This window comes from Dipodomys ordii, unplaced genomic scaffold (genome assembly GCF_000151885.1).
Source record: "Dipodomys ordii isolate 6190 unplaced genomic scaffold, Dord_2.0 Scaffold120, whole genome shotgun sequence".
Taxonomy (NCBI): domain Eukaryota; kingdom Metazoa; phylum Chordata; class Mammalia; order Rodentia; family Heteromyidae; genus Dipodomys; species Dipodomys ordii.
The window spans coordinates 1,060,018-1,075,950 of NW_012267336.1; the positions used below are offsets into that span (position 1 = coordinate 1,060,018).

General features: G+C 38.4%; 1 protein-coding gene across 2 annotated transcripts in view; it reads left to right on the forward strand.

The window, feature by feature from the left end:
• The window catches only part of Btbd9 (BTB (POZ) domain containing 9), a 334,637-nt gene that overhangs the window by 6,823 nt on the left and 311,881 nt on the right, over positions 1 to 15,933 (forward strand). The window contains exon 1 of one of the 2 annotated variants that reach the window (XM_013029651.1): positions 2,668 to 2,672. The exons of the other annotated variant lie outside the window; for it this stretch is intronic. The gene's annotated coding sequence lies outside the window, so the exon portion shown is untranslated. Of the gene's footprint in view, positions 1 to 2,667; positions 2,673 to 15,933 lie in introns of those variants that run through there. 2 annotated transcript variants of the gene reach the window in all.

Below are 15,933 nucleotides of genomic sequence, written 5' to 3' on the forward strand. Positions count from 1 at the left end.
GGATTTGTTGTTGGGGGATTTAATTTTTTGAGTTCCAGGTATATTTTAGATATGAGACCCTTGTCTGTTGTATGGCTAGTGAAGATCTCCCAATCTGTGGGCTTTCTATTGATCTTGCTAGCTATGTCCTTTGCTGTGCAGAAGCTCTGCAATTTCATGCAATCCCATTTGTCCAACCTCTCTTTGATTTGTTGTGTTTCTGGGTCTCTATTAAGAAAATTTCGGCCTGTGCCAAGGAGACCTAGGGTTTCTCCTGTTCTGTCCTGTAATGTTTTCAGAATGTCTGCTTTGACTCCGAGGTCTTTGATCCATTTGGAGTTGATTCTGGTATAGAGTGATATTAAGGTTCTAGCTTTAGTTTTCTACAAGTGATTAACTAATTTTGCCAGTACCATTTACTGAAGAGGCTGTCTTTCTTCCATTCTAACTAAAGTGTTTTTATAGTTTAAGTCTCCCACAAAGGCCCATCTACTAAATGCTTTTTTGCCATCTATGGCACTATTGGGGGGTGGTGGGCCTAATGGAAGGACGTTAGATCATTGCAGGCCACTAGAGCTGCACCTTACAGTGAATATTGGAAACTCGGCCCTACCGATTTCTCTTTGCTTTCTGGATACTATAATGTCAACAGCCTTGCGTCATCCTGGTCTCCCATAATGTACTGCTTCACCATTGGTCCAAAAGAAGTGGATCAAATAACTGAACTAAAATCTCTGAAAGAGTGAGACAAACTAAACATTTCCTTTAAGTTGATTTTCTTAAGTATTTGGTCACAGTGACACAAAGCTGCCTAATACATTTGTCACTAACAATTAGGAGTTATTTACCTAGTAGCTATATTATGTAAGATCCTTAATATGTATTATTTGTAAATCAGACAATGTCCATTGTACAATCTCCATTGTATGAATAAGGAAATTGAGTTCTGGAAGGACAGGTTGTCTTTTGTCTCTAATTTGTGGCTAATGAGAGATGGCATTACTTTAGCCATAGTTTTGGCCTATGAGGCCTATGTTCTTTCTAGTTTTTGTCAGCTCCTGGTTTCAACATCTAGCATGCAGATGTCCTGATGGTGAAATACTCATTTCTGTGGGTTTTGGAAAAGTTCCCAGAGGAAGTTAGAATTTTAGTAACAACTAGTATTTGAAGAAAATTTGATAACATAGTTGGGGATAGAGGGGGAAAAGGATGGGACAATTAAAGGTCCCAATGCTGACTGTCCTTTGAAGATGCTCAGTGTTTGATTCAAAATGTTTTTAGTAGATTCACAGGAAATTTTACTTAAGCACTACCCAAATTTTCCACAATATAGGTATGAAGTTATCTACAAGGGATAGTAGTTTGCAAGCTAGTTCTATTTAAAGCAAACTGAGAACTTTTTCTTTCATCCTTTAAAACCTCAGGGCTGGGAAGGTGGCTCAGTGGTAGAGCGCTTTCCTTGCATTCATGAGGGTTCGATTACTCAGCACCACATAAGCAAAAAGAAAAAAGCCGAAAGTGGTGCTGTAGCTCAAGTGGTAGAGCACTAGCTTTGAGCTGAAGAGCTGAGGGACAGTGCCTAGGCTCAGAGTTCAGGCCCCATGACCGGACCCCTCCCCCCTCCCCCCCCAAAAAAAAAACACCTCATCTCAAACAATGTAGTATTTGAGATTTCCCAATTAATCTCTTCTCTGTCCATACCACATATTCCTTCCAAAAATTTTTTAAAATACTTGTTCACACAATAAAGGTATTTTATTTATAGTCAAATGCAGTTATTCTGATTTGCTTCATCCATTGCATATTGGCAGTCTCACTTTTTTTATCCTATTTTCTATATTCCTGGAAATATAGGCTATAATTAATTTTGTAGATAATAATTTCAGCTCACTGCATAATATATACTTCTGTAAAATAATTCTACAAATGGAATAGATAATAAACATATTAACTGCTACTTTTGGTTGGTTGTGAGGCTTGAACTTAGGGCCTAGGTGTGTCCCTTTGGCTCAATTACTAGTACTTTGCCACTTTGAGCTATAGCTCTATTTCCAGTTTTTGAGTGGTTAATTGTCGATAAGAGTCTCACGGGGACTTTTCTGCCAGGGTTGGCTTCGAACCATGTTCTTCACATCTCAGCCTCCTGAGTAGCTAGGATTACCGGTGTGAGGCACTAGCACCCAGCAACATTTTTTTTTTCTTTCAGTTGTGGGGCTTGATCTATGGGCTTGGGCACTATCCCTGCCCTCTTCAGCTCAAGGCAAGTTCTCTACCACTTGAGCCACAACACTACTTTTGGTTTTCTGGTGGTTAATTGGAGATAAGAGTATCATGGACTTTCCTGCCCAGGCTGACTTTTGAACCACCATTCTCAGATCTCAGCCTCCTGAGTAGCTAGGATTATAGGCATGAGCCACCCATGCCTGGCCACAGCAATTTTTTTTTTGGTCTGGTCGTGGGGCCTGAACTCTGGGCCTGGGCATGGTCCCTCAGCTCTTCAGCTCAACGCTAGTGCTCTACCACTTGAGCCACAGCGCCACTTCTGGCTTTTCTCTTTTTGCTTATGTGGTGCTGAGGAATCGAACCCAGGACCTCATGCATGCAAGGCAAGTGCTCTACCACTGAGCCATCTTCCCAGCCCCAGCAAATATTTTTTATTTTGTGGGTCAGGAACTCAAGGGCAACATTGTGGGGTCATTTTGGCCTAGGGCTGCTGATGAGTTGAAGCTAAGCTTTTGAGAAGTTCTGTGGATGTCATCTGAAGGCTCTGCTGGGCTGGAGTTTCTGCTTCCACGATGGCACACCCAGATGGCTGTTGGTACCTTTGATGTCCTATTTTTAAATTTATTTTTTACTTATTATTATTATTATTTTTTTCTGGTCCTGGTGCCCTAACTCAGGGCCTGGGTGCTGTCCCTGAGTCTCTTTGTGCTCAAGACTAGCACTCTACCACTTGAGCCACAGTGCCAGCTTATTGGAGGTAGGAGTCTCATGGACTTTCCTGCCCTGAAGGGTTTCAAGTTGTGATTCTCAGATGTTAGCCTCCTGAGTAGCTAAGATTACAGGCAGTAGCCATCAGTGCCCAGTGGTTTTTACACTTTTTTTTTGTAGGTCATGGGGCTTGAACTCAGGGCCTGGGCACTGTCCCTTGGCTCTTCAGCTCAAAGCCAGTGCTCTACCACTTGAGCCACAGTGCCACTTTTGGTTTTCTGAGTGATTTATTGGAGATAAGAGTCTCACGGAGTTTCTTGCCCCGGCTGATTTTGAACCACAATCCTCAGATCTCAGCCCCCTCAGTAGCTAGGATTACAGATGTGAGCCACCGGCACGGGGCTTGGTTTTTACATTTTAGAGCAACTTTTCATCTCTGTCAGATTTGTTGTAGATTCCTTGAAATTTTGTACAGCCAGAATGTTTTCATTTTATCCTGTTTTGTACACTTGTTCTTAAATGCTTTCATTCATACTTAATGAATGAATCCAAAATACAAACAGTTTTAGCTAAGGTGTCTCAAGAGTACTTGCTTAGTCCCTCTGAAGGCACACATTGGAATTTCACAGTGACATTGGGCTTAGCTTAGGTGAGCCCATTCATTCGTATTAAATTTTTTTGGCTACTTCACAGCTCTTTTTCTTGAGCCTTACGTAGCTGAATCTTTATCTAAACCTCACTTTGTTTAGAAGATGTATAAAAAATGTAATTGGTTTAGTCAGAGAATCTTTTGAGAACACATTATAGGTTTGTATTTTGGTACTTTATATCTTTAGGTGAAACCAGATTGTAACTTCACTATCCTTATCCACAGCTAGTATCAATTACATGCTTACTCATTTTTCTTACACTTCTCACATAACCTACACTGTATGTCCCCAAATGTTAATATCTTATACATTGTTTTATCCTTTTCTCTCTCCCCATTTTCCTTTTGGACTGTTAGAAGTATTGCAGCTATAATGTCCAGTCTTTCAGGGTGCATTTTCTAAAAGTAAGAATATTCTCTTAACTAATCACCTTGTAATCAAATATGATTATCTAACTTGTAGGTCTTACTCATATTTCACCAATTGACCTAGTGGGCTTATTCATGAGTAGCATTTATAGAAACAAAACAAAACAAAAATCCCAAATCAGACATATGGTGCATTTAATTGCTTTCCTTTGGTCTTTTAAATCTGAGTTACTTAATCTTTATCTTTTCTCCTTCCTTCCTCGTTTCCTCCTTTCTTCTTCCTTCCTTTCCTCCTTCCCTGTCTCTCTCTCCCTTCTTCCCTCTTTCTCTTCCTTTCTTTTTCTTGAGAGTCTTAATAAATAGCCCAGACTGGCTTTGAAGTTGAAATCCTTCTTTAGCCTGAGTGCTGGGATTACAGGCACATACTATCATGTTCTTAAAACTTGACAGTTTTAAAGGCTTAAAACTGACATTGATTTCATGTAAGAATTCTTTTGTTGCTCACTGGTTATATATTTTTTATTACTCAAATTGAGATTTGATTAACGGGAACCCTTAGTTGTTTCTCTCTTTCTAACATTATTCTCATTTGATGATTTTTTTTTTCCTTCTGATTTTCTGGTACAAAGTTCATGTATTTTCCTCATGTCTGCCTTGGAACTAGCTATTTCTCCAAAGAAGCCTTAGTGGAACGGTATGTGTAGTTAGAAATAAGTTCTCAGTGTTAGGTGTGCCCTTGGCTGGGGCGGGGGGAGGGGTGACATTGCTTGTTTCTAGTCTTTTTTAACAGACAGCTACAGAGGTTGTGTGCTTGTATAAGAGAAAGAGACAGAATCTTCCAGTTCCATCCCTACACATCAAGGATGTGTATTTGGAATTCCTTTCTTTAATAGCTATTACCTAGTTTCCTTTATTGAAAGCATATTCATTTACAGTATTTGTGAACTTCTAATGCACCTAGATGTAGGTTCAAATTGCTAAGTCTAATTTCCTATGCAAAAGAAACATATTAACTAGAGCTCAACATTCTTTTCTAATGCTAGCCTGAGGGCCTGTAGTTCAAATACTGTGCCCAAAAGTTACAGGGTTGGGGCTGGGAAGGTGGCTCAGTAGTAGAGCACTTGCCTTGCATGCATGAGGCCCTGGGTTCGATTCCTCAGCACCACATAAGCAGACAAATAAAAGCCAAAAGTGGTGCTGTGGCTCAAGTGGTAGAGCGCTAGCCTTGAGCTGAAGAGCTGAGGGACAGCACCCAGGCCCAGAGTCCAGGCTCACGACCGGACCCACAAAATAAATTAAAAATAAATAAATAAAGATTTCCTTTAAAAAAATTAAAAAAAAGTTACAGGGTAAGTGAAATACAATTTGATTCTGTTACAAAGTATTTGAGGTTAAGCCTGTCTTCATTTTTTATTGACTTTATTGTCTTTTTTTTTTTTTGAATATGTGAAACACAAACTACTTTCTAGAACTTAAAAGGTATTTGTTAGGTTTTTAAAAAGAGGTAGCCAAGTAAGAACAGCAGCACTCACGTGGTATTCAGGTAAGGGGTAGGTTTATTCAGTAGACCTGCTGGGACCAGGCAAGGTTGGCACTCGACGTGGCTGGGAAAGAGAGGAAAGAGAGAGGAAAGAGCTAGAGCAGAGAGAGAGCAGAGAGAGATAGATAGAGCTAGAAAAGAACAGCAAGAGAGCGTCTGGGCCTGCGCTAGGCCTTATGTAGGGTATGGGCAGAGAAAGGTGTGGCCACATCAAATTCAGATGTGACCTCTTCCAGGTGTCCCAGTTGCCTAGGTAACGCAGGTACTGGGTAGAGACTTTGTTGTGAGGAGGGTGGAGTCTGCTAGCCATCCAGGAGCGGACCTTACAGTATTCTCACAGAAGTGCTACATTTTTCTGCATTTTTATCTTATTTCTTCTGCCCACTTTCCTCTAGCCAGTGTATTTATCTACTAAGAAGCTGTGAGCTTGCTGCAGATATTCATACTGTAGGGTGTAGTTAAACAGATTCAATATTTCTATTATTTTGAGTGTTTATATTAACAGCATTATATTTTATTTATATAATTATATTTATATAATATTTATATTAACAGTTTTCAGTAACTGGCGAGAGAGAAGAAAGGCAATCTAATGAGGATACTCCCTTTGTAAATCTCATCTCACCAACTTACTATTTCTCTTAAATAGGCATTATATAAATATTGAATATAGCACAAAATTTAAACACAAAAGAGCATTCAGTGGAACTTAAGTCTGTTATCCTTCTCCTGGAAATAGTCATTTCCAGGAGTAACATTGTTACTAACAATGTTAGTAATATTGGTTACTAATTCATTCCACAGGCATTTATTAAGTGCTTCTTTGATATTAGGCACAATTCTAGTTTTGGATATGCAGAAGTGAACAAAATAGATAAAGATTTGCCTTTATGGTGCTTTTTAAAAAAGTACTAGAGTTTTAACTCAGGACTTTATAATTATTTTGCTGTTACTCTACCACTTGTGCCATACCTTCGGTACTGCTTTTTGCTCATGATTTTGGAGATACCATTTTGAATACTTTTCTGCCTGGATTAGCTCTGAGCTGAAGTTCTCCATAGCTCAGCCTCCTGAGTTGCTAGGATTACAGGTGTGAACTATTGGCATCTAGCTTTCATTTGATTGGGGGTGGGGTGGATTAAAAATAACGTTCCTGGCTTGAAGGTGTGATTTAGTGCTAAGAGCACCTAGGCACAAAGGCCTGGAGTTCAAATATATTACTCAGTAGTAGAACAAGAACACTTTCTATGTAGGAGCTCTGGGTTCCATCCCCAGCATAAAGAAAAGAAAACAAAACATAGAAGTGTTCTATGTATAGTATAAAAATAGAATACTGAAACCTTTTAAAATTGTTTTAAGAAGAGTGGAGAGGGAGAATGAGAAGAAAAGTTTTAATGGTTATTGTTTTTATCTTTTTTGGGGGGGGGGTTGTCATGGGGCCTGAATTCCAGGCCTGGGTCCTGTGCCTGAGCTCTTTTGCTCAAGGCTAGTGCTCTATCACTTTGAACCACAGCTCCACTTCAGTTTTCTGGTAGTTAATTGGAGATAAGAGTCTCACGGGGATTTTCCTCCCTGACTTGACTTTGAACTGAGATACTTAGAGCTCAGCCTCCTGAGTAGCTAGAATTATAGGTGTGAGCCACCAGCAGGTAGCTTTAATGTTTATTTATTTGTTTTGTCAGTACTGGGGCTTGAACTCAGAGCCTGGGCCCTGTTCCTGAGCTTCCTTTGCCTAAAGATAACATTCTACCACTTGAGTCACAAATGTTACTTCTGGCCTTTTCTGTTTATGTGGTACTGAGGAATTCAACTCAGGGCTTCATGCATGCTAGGCAAGCACTCTACCACTAAGCCACATTCCCAGCCTTAATATTTTTTCTTAAACACAAGTGTTTGCTCTTTTTATCTGTTGGAGATGAGCACATTAATGCCTATAGAGTACAATAATATGCTTTTCTTAATACAGGCTCATCCTACAATAAGGTGATTTGGATTATGAGAATTTCATTTTACTTCTCTTATTTGAACTCCCGATTTGCTGTCACCACTTCATGAGTGTTGGCATTTCCCCATGTGGGTGGGCACCAGGAGCACCATTGTCAAGCTGTCTTGGCACTTACATAATTGATGGGTTGGTGAGGTTCTCTCAGATACTTAGCTTGCTGTTTTGTCATTGTAATAATCTTGTTTGCCTTTGCTTTGTTTCTACTGATTTCCTTCTGTACTGTTCTGTTACTCTCAATTAGATGTTTAATTACCTAAATGTTATAGTATGTATACTTTGTTAACTGTTGAGGTAATAGTATGTCATTTCTTTCAGTGTTAATTAAATTCTTCTGATGTTAAGAAATCACCCAGCAAGAGTTTGTCCTAAAGCTGGATAACTTGTTTTCTATTGTCAGTGTTTCTCTACAGCTTTCAGTTAATTCTTTGCTGCCTGAACTTACTTATCAGTGATTGAGAAATTTCTAGTCACTCACACCTTCTGTTTTAGGCTGGATTAGAGCAGATCATTAGGTAGTGTAGCTCCCACTGTTTCTAAGTTCTCTGTGTATGTAAGTAGTTTATTTAGACCGTGGTGTGACTACTTTATGGTAAGAGTTTATCTAACTCAGGAGAAATAAGGACAAGATGCCCAGGCAGATCCTCCCTTTTATCCACAACATTGTGATGACCACATGCCAGGTTCTAATAGGTGCTTTAGTTGCAAAGAAGAATGTTGCATGATCCATTTCCACAAGGAATTTGTAATCTGGTGGGAGAACAGATTCAAAGGTAAATGTTTGTAATAAAAAAAAACAATAGAAGCTGTGATAGAAATATAGAAGACTGTTAACTTAGAATTTATATGCTGAGAAAATTTACCTAAAATTTGAAGGAAACAACTTAATAAACTCTGGTACTCAGGGAAGTCTTCTTGTTGAAGGTATTTTAGGGTAAGTAACCATAATTAGCTTGGTATTATTTTAGCAGAAAGTGAGAGTGGTGGAAATCTGGAGACTAGATGAAAGATGTAAATGGAAGATGTAAATTTTATCTGGAAGGCATTACTCATATGGAAGGTACATCTCTAGGAGCAGAACCTGAGGAAGCAGTATTGAAAGAAGGCACCAAGGGCTAAAAGGAGAGCGAGGAGAGGAGAGTGGCTAGGGAGTAGAGTGTCATAGAGAGCAGGTTCTACAATGTCAGATGCTGTCAAGAGGCTAGGAAGCTAAGGACCGAAAATGACTTGTACATTCTAGTTAGGAAGTCACTGACAGCTTTGGTGACATCCATGTCAGTGGAGTGGTGGCCCAATTACAAAACTTCATTCAGTGTATTTAGGAATAAATCAGAAGTTAGAAGAGTCGAAGACTATTGATCATCTTAAAATTTGAGTGAAATCTTGCAGAGGAATTAAAAGGTATATATGGAAAAGCTGGCTGTAAAGCCTGAGTACTCTCAACCTGAGGAAGCTGGTTTGGGCTCAGTGTAGTAAGTGCGAAGTTCTTGAAACTATATAGACTTAACTCACTGGAGTCAGGTGCTTCCTCAGTAGCCTCTAGGTGAATTTTACCTATTTCTGAATGGAGTATAATTTGCATTAAGAAATCATCACAGGAATAACTTGTTCTGACTTATATCTTGACACAGAGCAGCAACAACAACAAGCTGGGTGGTAGTGGTGAAGGAAACCATGGGGAGAAAATGGTTGGATGAAGTGACAAATGTCAGGCACTGTGATCTTTCCCTCATATATTTTATTTTACTTTTTAGATTGTCACCCTATAGGGGCAGCCCACTGTAGAACCTTATTTCTCCTTCCCTTATCCTAGGTTTTACCATGTAGTGGCTCATCTATAAAAAGCCCTGCTTGTGAGTTTTAAGTTCTTTCCAGGTCTATGTTCTAGGGATCTGTGAATACTTACTAATAGATTTATTTGGGCAGGAAAAAAGGCTAATAAGGGAATTCTGCCAGTGAGTTAATAACTTAATAGTAACACTATCAGCTTGTTCACACTAAAATATTTATTTTCCCATCACAAAGTGAGTACTTATTATGTATGTGGCCTCAAAGGGCTGGTGTAAAATAAATCATGTAAATAGGTTTAGTGAGAGGCCCTTCATCAATTGTTACTGGCCCTGGGCACATAAGCAGATAGTTGTACCTGCAAGATTGTGTGATAATTTTAAAGTGTGTTATAGGTTAAGTGCTAAGTATTTTTATTAATTTAAGAAGCACTTTGGCATGTGGCCTTTAAAAATACATTATTATATTATCATAAATCTTGATTAAGGCAACAAAATATAAGGCCAACTTCATAGCTGGAGTGAAATATTTTATAGCATGTATAATGAGCCACTAGATTATGACAATTCTCTGTTTACGTTTGAAAAATGAGTGCTGGGAAAGGAATTAGAAGCTTTAAAGGTCTCTTTAATTGTGAAGGTTAGTTTTGAGGAATAGTGTTTTGTGCCTAGTAAGTAGTGAATAATTGATGAGGACAATGAAAAAAGTTGTAAGGCTTTCAAACCTTAAATTGATTCTGGAAAAAAAGACTAGAATAAAAATATAATGTTAACTTGACTATCAAAAACTTTACAACATGATGTAGAAAGAAAGAAAATTACAAATGCTAGGTATTTAAAGTTTTAATACTCATTTTGTGTTATGGAGTTCCTCCAGTATTTATCTGTTTTCTTCTCTGTTAACTCAGACTTCCTTTTCAGTCTTATATTGTCAGTGCCATTGAGTCCTCTTCCATTGCTGTGGTATATGCATGAAACATTTTTCATTTAATGTCCTTAAACAGCCACTTTCGTCCATTATTTAGACCTCATCTTATATACAGGATATGTAGGTTACATTAGATTTATTCATGATCATTGCAAAGTGTTCTATGAATGGGTGGGAGGGTTGTCCTGGGGCTTGAACTCAGGAGCTGGACAGTAGGTATCCTGAGCTTTTTTGCTCAAGACACATGTTCTACCCACTTGAGCTACCACTCCACTTTCAGCCTTTTGGTGTTTAATTGGAAATAAGAGTCTCACAGACTTTCCTGCCCTGGCTGGCTTTGAATTGTGATCCTCAGATTTCAGCTTCCTGAGTAGCTAGGATTCCAGATGTGAGCCATCAGTCTCCAGCAAGGGATTTTATCTTTAGCAGCTAATTCCACCATTGGCCAATAAATGGCACTTTGTTTTGTCCCTCCCTCCCTCCCTCCCTCCCTCCCTCTCCCTCTTTCTCCCCCTCCCTCCCTTCTGGTGTACTCAGGGCCTTACACTTGCTAGGCAGTTACTCTACCACTTGATCCATGTCTCCAGCCCCCATTTATGTCTGAGAAGGAAAAAGACTACAGGAATTGGTGTTTTACAGTTATCTGCTACATGTGATTATTTTATGTTTATCAAATACTGTGTTGGTTCAATGATATGAAGTTAAATTTAACATGTAAAAATGTATTAACCACAGTTTATATTTTTCTCTTAGGAATGACCTTTAATTGGTAATCTGTCTTTATTGTAGGCCCCTCTTCTAAAGGCTAGTTCTAGTACCCTTATTTGACAGGCTATGAGAATTTGTGTCAGTGACATCCCAAATTGGTGTCCAGCTGAACTGGACACATATCAAGATTAGACATTAAAGAGCCAACCAATGAAAGTCTAAGAAATAGAGATGAGCCTTGGCATATTTATATAAACTCTGAGATGTTTGGTCATGGTAAAGAATTGAGTATTAAATGTGAACAAACTTGGTCCATGAGTGTTGTTCAAAACTTAGGAGTCTAATCATAAGCTCATCAATTTTTCAGTAGCCTCTTGGGGGTATTAGTACACAGAATACAGAGGATTTATCCACAGTACTTGACAGCTTTTGTTCCAGAACAGAAGGAAAAATATATTCCTCTCTTTTTTAATGAGTTTTATTTTCCCACAGTGAAAGTGAAGTATATACATATGTGCACCAGAGAGGGTGAAAGGCAGGCCACATATCCGCTCATTCCATTCATGGAGGGCTTGTGGGTTGGGGATAAAAACGAATTTAAACCATGAAAAGGAGACAATTTAATAGGGGAAAAAAATCTGTTCTCAATGAGTTTATTAGACTAAAACTCTTTTTGTCCAAGATTTTCTGTTTCTAAAATACAAAAGTATGGCTTGTGTCTGTTGTCTCCTTTATTCTTACATACACACTGTAGATTAGATGGGGGAATTCTTGGTCAATTCATTGGCACCTTAGCTGAGTCAGTCAGTGGCTTTACTTTTGGTAGTAACTTCCAGACTACATGGGGATAATTATTTTATTTATTTTTTTCATCATGGTAAAGAATGGTATGCTGGAGTTAGAATAAAGACATGGCTTTTCCACATGGGTGGAAAAAGTTTGGTATAATTTAATATGGCACAGATAAACTTATAAATCAAGATTTAAGGTTAGACTAATTTCTCAGAGTTGACTTTTTGTATTAGGGCTTGAGAACTCAGAGCCTAGGTGTTATACCAATCTTTTTGCTCAGGGCTAGTGCTCTAGCACTTGAACCAAGCATTTTGGTGGTTAATTGGAGATAAGAGTCTCATGGATTTTCCTGCCTGGGCTGCCTTTGAATAGTGATCCTCACCTCCCTGCCTCTTGAGTAGTTAGGATTACAGGCTTGAGCCACTGTGGCCAGCTTGATCTCTTTTTATTTCACAACTTCATAGAAAATAGCCAAGATACTGTGGTTTGACAAACTACAGTTATAATACACATTAAATGTTTTACAAATGAAAAGCCAATTTGCTTTACACAGAGAATGCAGATGTTCACCATAGGTTTGCTACAAAGAAATTGCTACAATTGCTGACTCCAATGCCTTAATGAGAGTTCATACTATAGTAACCTTTATTAAAATTAGAGAAATATCATATAATTTAAATCTGGGGAAGAATATTACAAACCTTTAGGTTATCAATAAAGAAATAAAACAAATGGCTTATCCTGTATTTTCAAATATACAACTAACAACTGTGCCCATAATGACTTCTCTCTCTCTCTCTTTTTCTTTTGGCCTTAGGTGCATATGCATTTTGCTGTCAGCATTCAATTCATCCAGTAGCTTGAGACCTATAAGGCAGAAAGTCCTGAAAAGGGATATTCATGTAAACTCCGAGATAGTGATAGCTACTTCTTGAAACTTAATTTGTGACTTGTCTTTCCAAAAGGCATTTCTCTTGTAGGAAATTGTCTCATGAAAGTGTCACATGGAGCCAGCACCAGCTTGAGAGAGGGAGGGAAGTTTGATGGCTAGATGATCAAGGTCTTCAGTAAACATCAAGAACCTAGGTTAAGAAAATCTGGTACACTCTTGCATCTCACTGTTTTCTGAAGCAGCTGAAGAAGATATTTTGTAGGGAAGGAAGAAAGCAGCATTAAGCTTTTGTATTTTGGTGGAACTTTAAAACAGAATGCAACTCTTTTGGGCATTTGATAATTTGTTTTGCTTAGGATCCCCTATTTGAATGCTTGGGTTTGTTTTCAGGTATATGGGAAGATTAATTTAATTAAAGATTACTCCCCAAGAGACAAAAGAAGGCTTGAATTAAATAGAAAATAAAAATAATATTGCAAACTATTTTTTTGACCTTTGGAGTCTTAAGTATTTTGTGATTGAATAATAAAGTAAAAGCTTCTCCCAGCCATCACAGGATTCACTAATGTTGCTAAACTGAGCCTGCAGCATTGCCTAGTTCAGAACATTTTTAAAAAGATGATCCTTATTTTTTTTAAAAGGACAAATAACATAACATTGAAGTTGAAGTGGACATGACTTTCAGACGTTCCCAGAGAAAAGGACATGCCAACAACATCCCGTGTGAACCTCAATCATGTTTCTCCTTGTTACGCATTTCATTGCCCAGGTGTGAGTGCTCTTGTGCTGGTGCGAGGGTTTGATCTCAGCACCTGGTGCTGCTCCTTAGCTCTTTTGCTCAAAACTAGCCCTCTACCACTTGACCCACACCTCCACTTCTGGCTTTTTGGTGGTTAATTGGAGATGAGTGTCACAGACTTTCCTGCCTGGGCTGGTATAGAACGACAATACTCAGATCTCAGCTTCCTGATTAGCTAGGATTACTGATGTGAGCCATAGGTGCCTGGAGAGTACTTTTCTTTATGATTTAGAATTTGGCTTCCAGAATAGCAGAGTCAACGTTCTACCTCCCAGTATGTTCACTCTTCATCTTTTCCCATTAGACTTTTTGGTGACAAGTAGAGTATATATCAAAAGAAGCAAAGTATCCTTGCCATGAAAAAGTGGCATGTAGTGTTTTTGTGAGAATGTTTAAGATGCAGACAGGCTATCATGTATCTCCCCAGGCAGTATCAATTTAAAGTTTAAGGAATACTACTTCAAATTACACACCACATGGGTACCAAGAGCAGAGAGAAAATTGCTAAACCATATGCTTGTAAATGCTATCTCTTTCCTCAAGAGAAGGATCATTTATATTTTGCAATTAAAGAGCAGAAGGTCTTTTCCCCCATAAAGGCTCTTCAGTCAGGAAATACGAGGGGCAGAGAGGGCTTCCCAGGGGACGGACATTCATACAGTGTTCAAGGACTCATTGGCATCTCTACCTTGTGAAACTTATTCTTCCACTATTTCCTGACTAATGCTAAGAGAATAAACTTTATTACTAAAAGATGTAGTTAGAACTTGTTAAATTTTGTAAACAGTTCTGCTGAAAGTGAGCTTCAGCTAAGGAAATAGATACTTAGGTCAACAACTTGCTTTTCCTTTTCTTCCATAAGAGAACATTAGGTTATGAGGTACATATGGTGCCCTCATTTTTATTGATGGACGTTGTTTATTATTTTGGTTAGAATAATAGGTATGGGTTTCTTACTGCATTTTAAACAGGCAGTAACCCTGAGTATTTTAGTATTAATACAGTGATTTTTTTTGATGTATTTGATTTTTATTTTTGATGTATTTGAATCAATGAAATTCAACCAACCAAGAAAAGTAGTGTAGTTTCCTTACTGTCCCTAGAAAATAAATCTATATGGGAGCCCAGTACCCTCAACTAATAATGGTATTATGGTATCATGACAGATAACATGTCCTGGTTGAAACATGGCTGTTCTCTCTTCTTAGCCCTTCTACTTTTTTTTTTTTTTTTTTTACCTGAGGGAGTAGTTTGAGCAAACAGTTGACCCTTGGTTTTTTTTTTTTTTGCATCAGCAAATTTATTTTTTATTATCTTTAATACAAAAGGGTTTCAATTCAGTATGTCAAATTTGTGAGTACCAATCATCTTGATCAGTGTTACCTCTTTCATCTTTTTTTCCCCATCATTCCCAAACCCACCCATCTTCTTAATTTACCTGGTTACATTTGCACATATGGATATTGAATATTATGCCTGCATTCACTCACTGTTCCCTCTCCATTTACCTGTCCCCTTGCCTCCTCCCCACTTCATCTCCTACACAACACATGGCCGAGCTTCTTGGTACTCTTTTTGTCAAACTGTAAGTTAGTTGTTCAAAGGAGTTACAACCATTGTAATCCTTCTCAGCATATATCATACTTTAGATAATATTTGTGTATAAATGCACATGACCCCTGTATATGTTCAAATATATATTTATCATTTAGATCTAAGTTCCACATATGAGAGAAAATGTGTATCCTTTGTTTCTCTAAACCTGACTTTTCCTCCTCATCATCAAGAATACAAACAAGAACAGATGCTGAAGAGTCAGTGAGAGATAAAGGAACCCTATTACACTGTTGGTAGGAATGTAAACTGGTGCAACTACTTTGGAAAGCAGCTTGGAGATTCCTCAAAAAAACTAAACAAAGAACCTAGCAATACCACTCGAGCATTTATCCAAAATATTTCAGTCAGGATGCAATGCACACACTTGGCACACCCATGTTCATTGCTGCATTAGCAAGTTTGGCTTCCAGGGCTGTAAAAGGACCAGAATCTCAGGACACTTTGTATCTGAGAACATCATTTACCTCTTTAAAATAATACTCAAAGTGCAAATATATTCTAGTTGAATTTCCTCAGTGGATGTTTTGATTGTGAACCTGTGTATCTAAGGGTTGTGATCACTCTTAGCTTTGCATTACTATAATGAAATATCCCAATTGGGCTAGCTTTATGAAGAAAAGAGGTTTGTTTAGCTTATAGTTTTGGAGGTTCAATGACAAGGTGCTGGCTTAGTTCAGGACCTCATGGCTAATAGTATTACAATTGTGGGAACAAATGCAGAAGGAAGAAATCACTTCTAAAACAGGAAGCCAGAGAGCAGGGTAAGTGATAGTTGGCTGTTTTTATAGTAGCGTTCTTGAGAACTCCCAAAGGATTCCATGAGAATCCCTTAATCATTTACTAGGGCAATGCTCTCAGGGGTCTAAGGACTTCTCACTGGGGCCTCACCTTGGCCCCACCTCCTAAAGGTTAATACTGTCACTCTTGGTGACCAAGACTA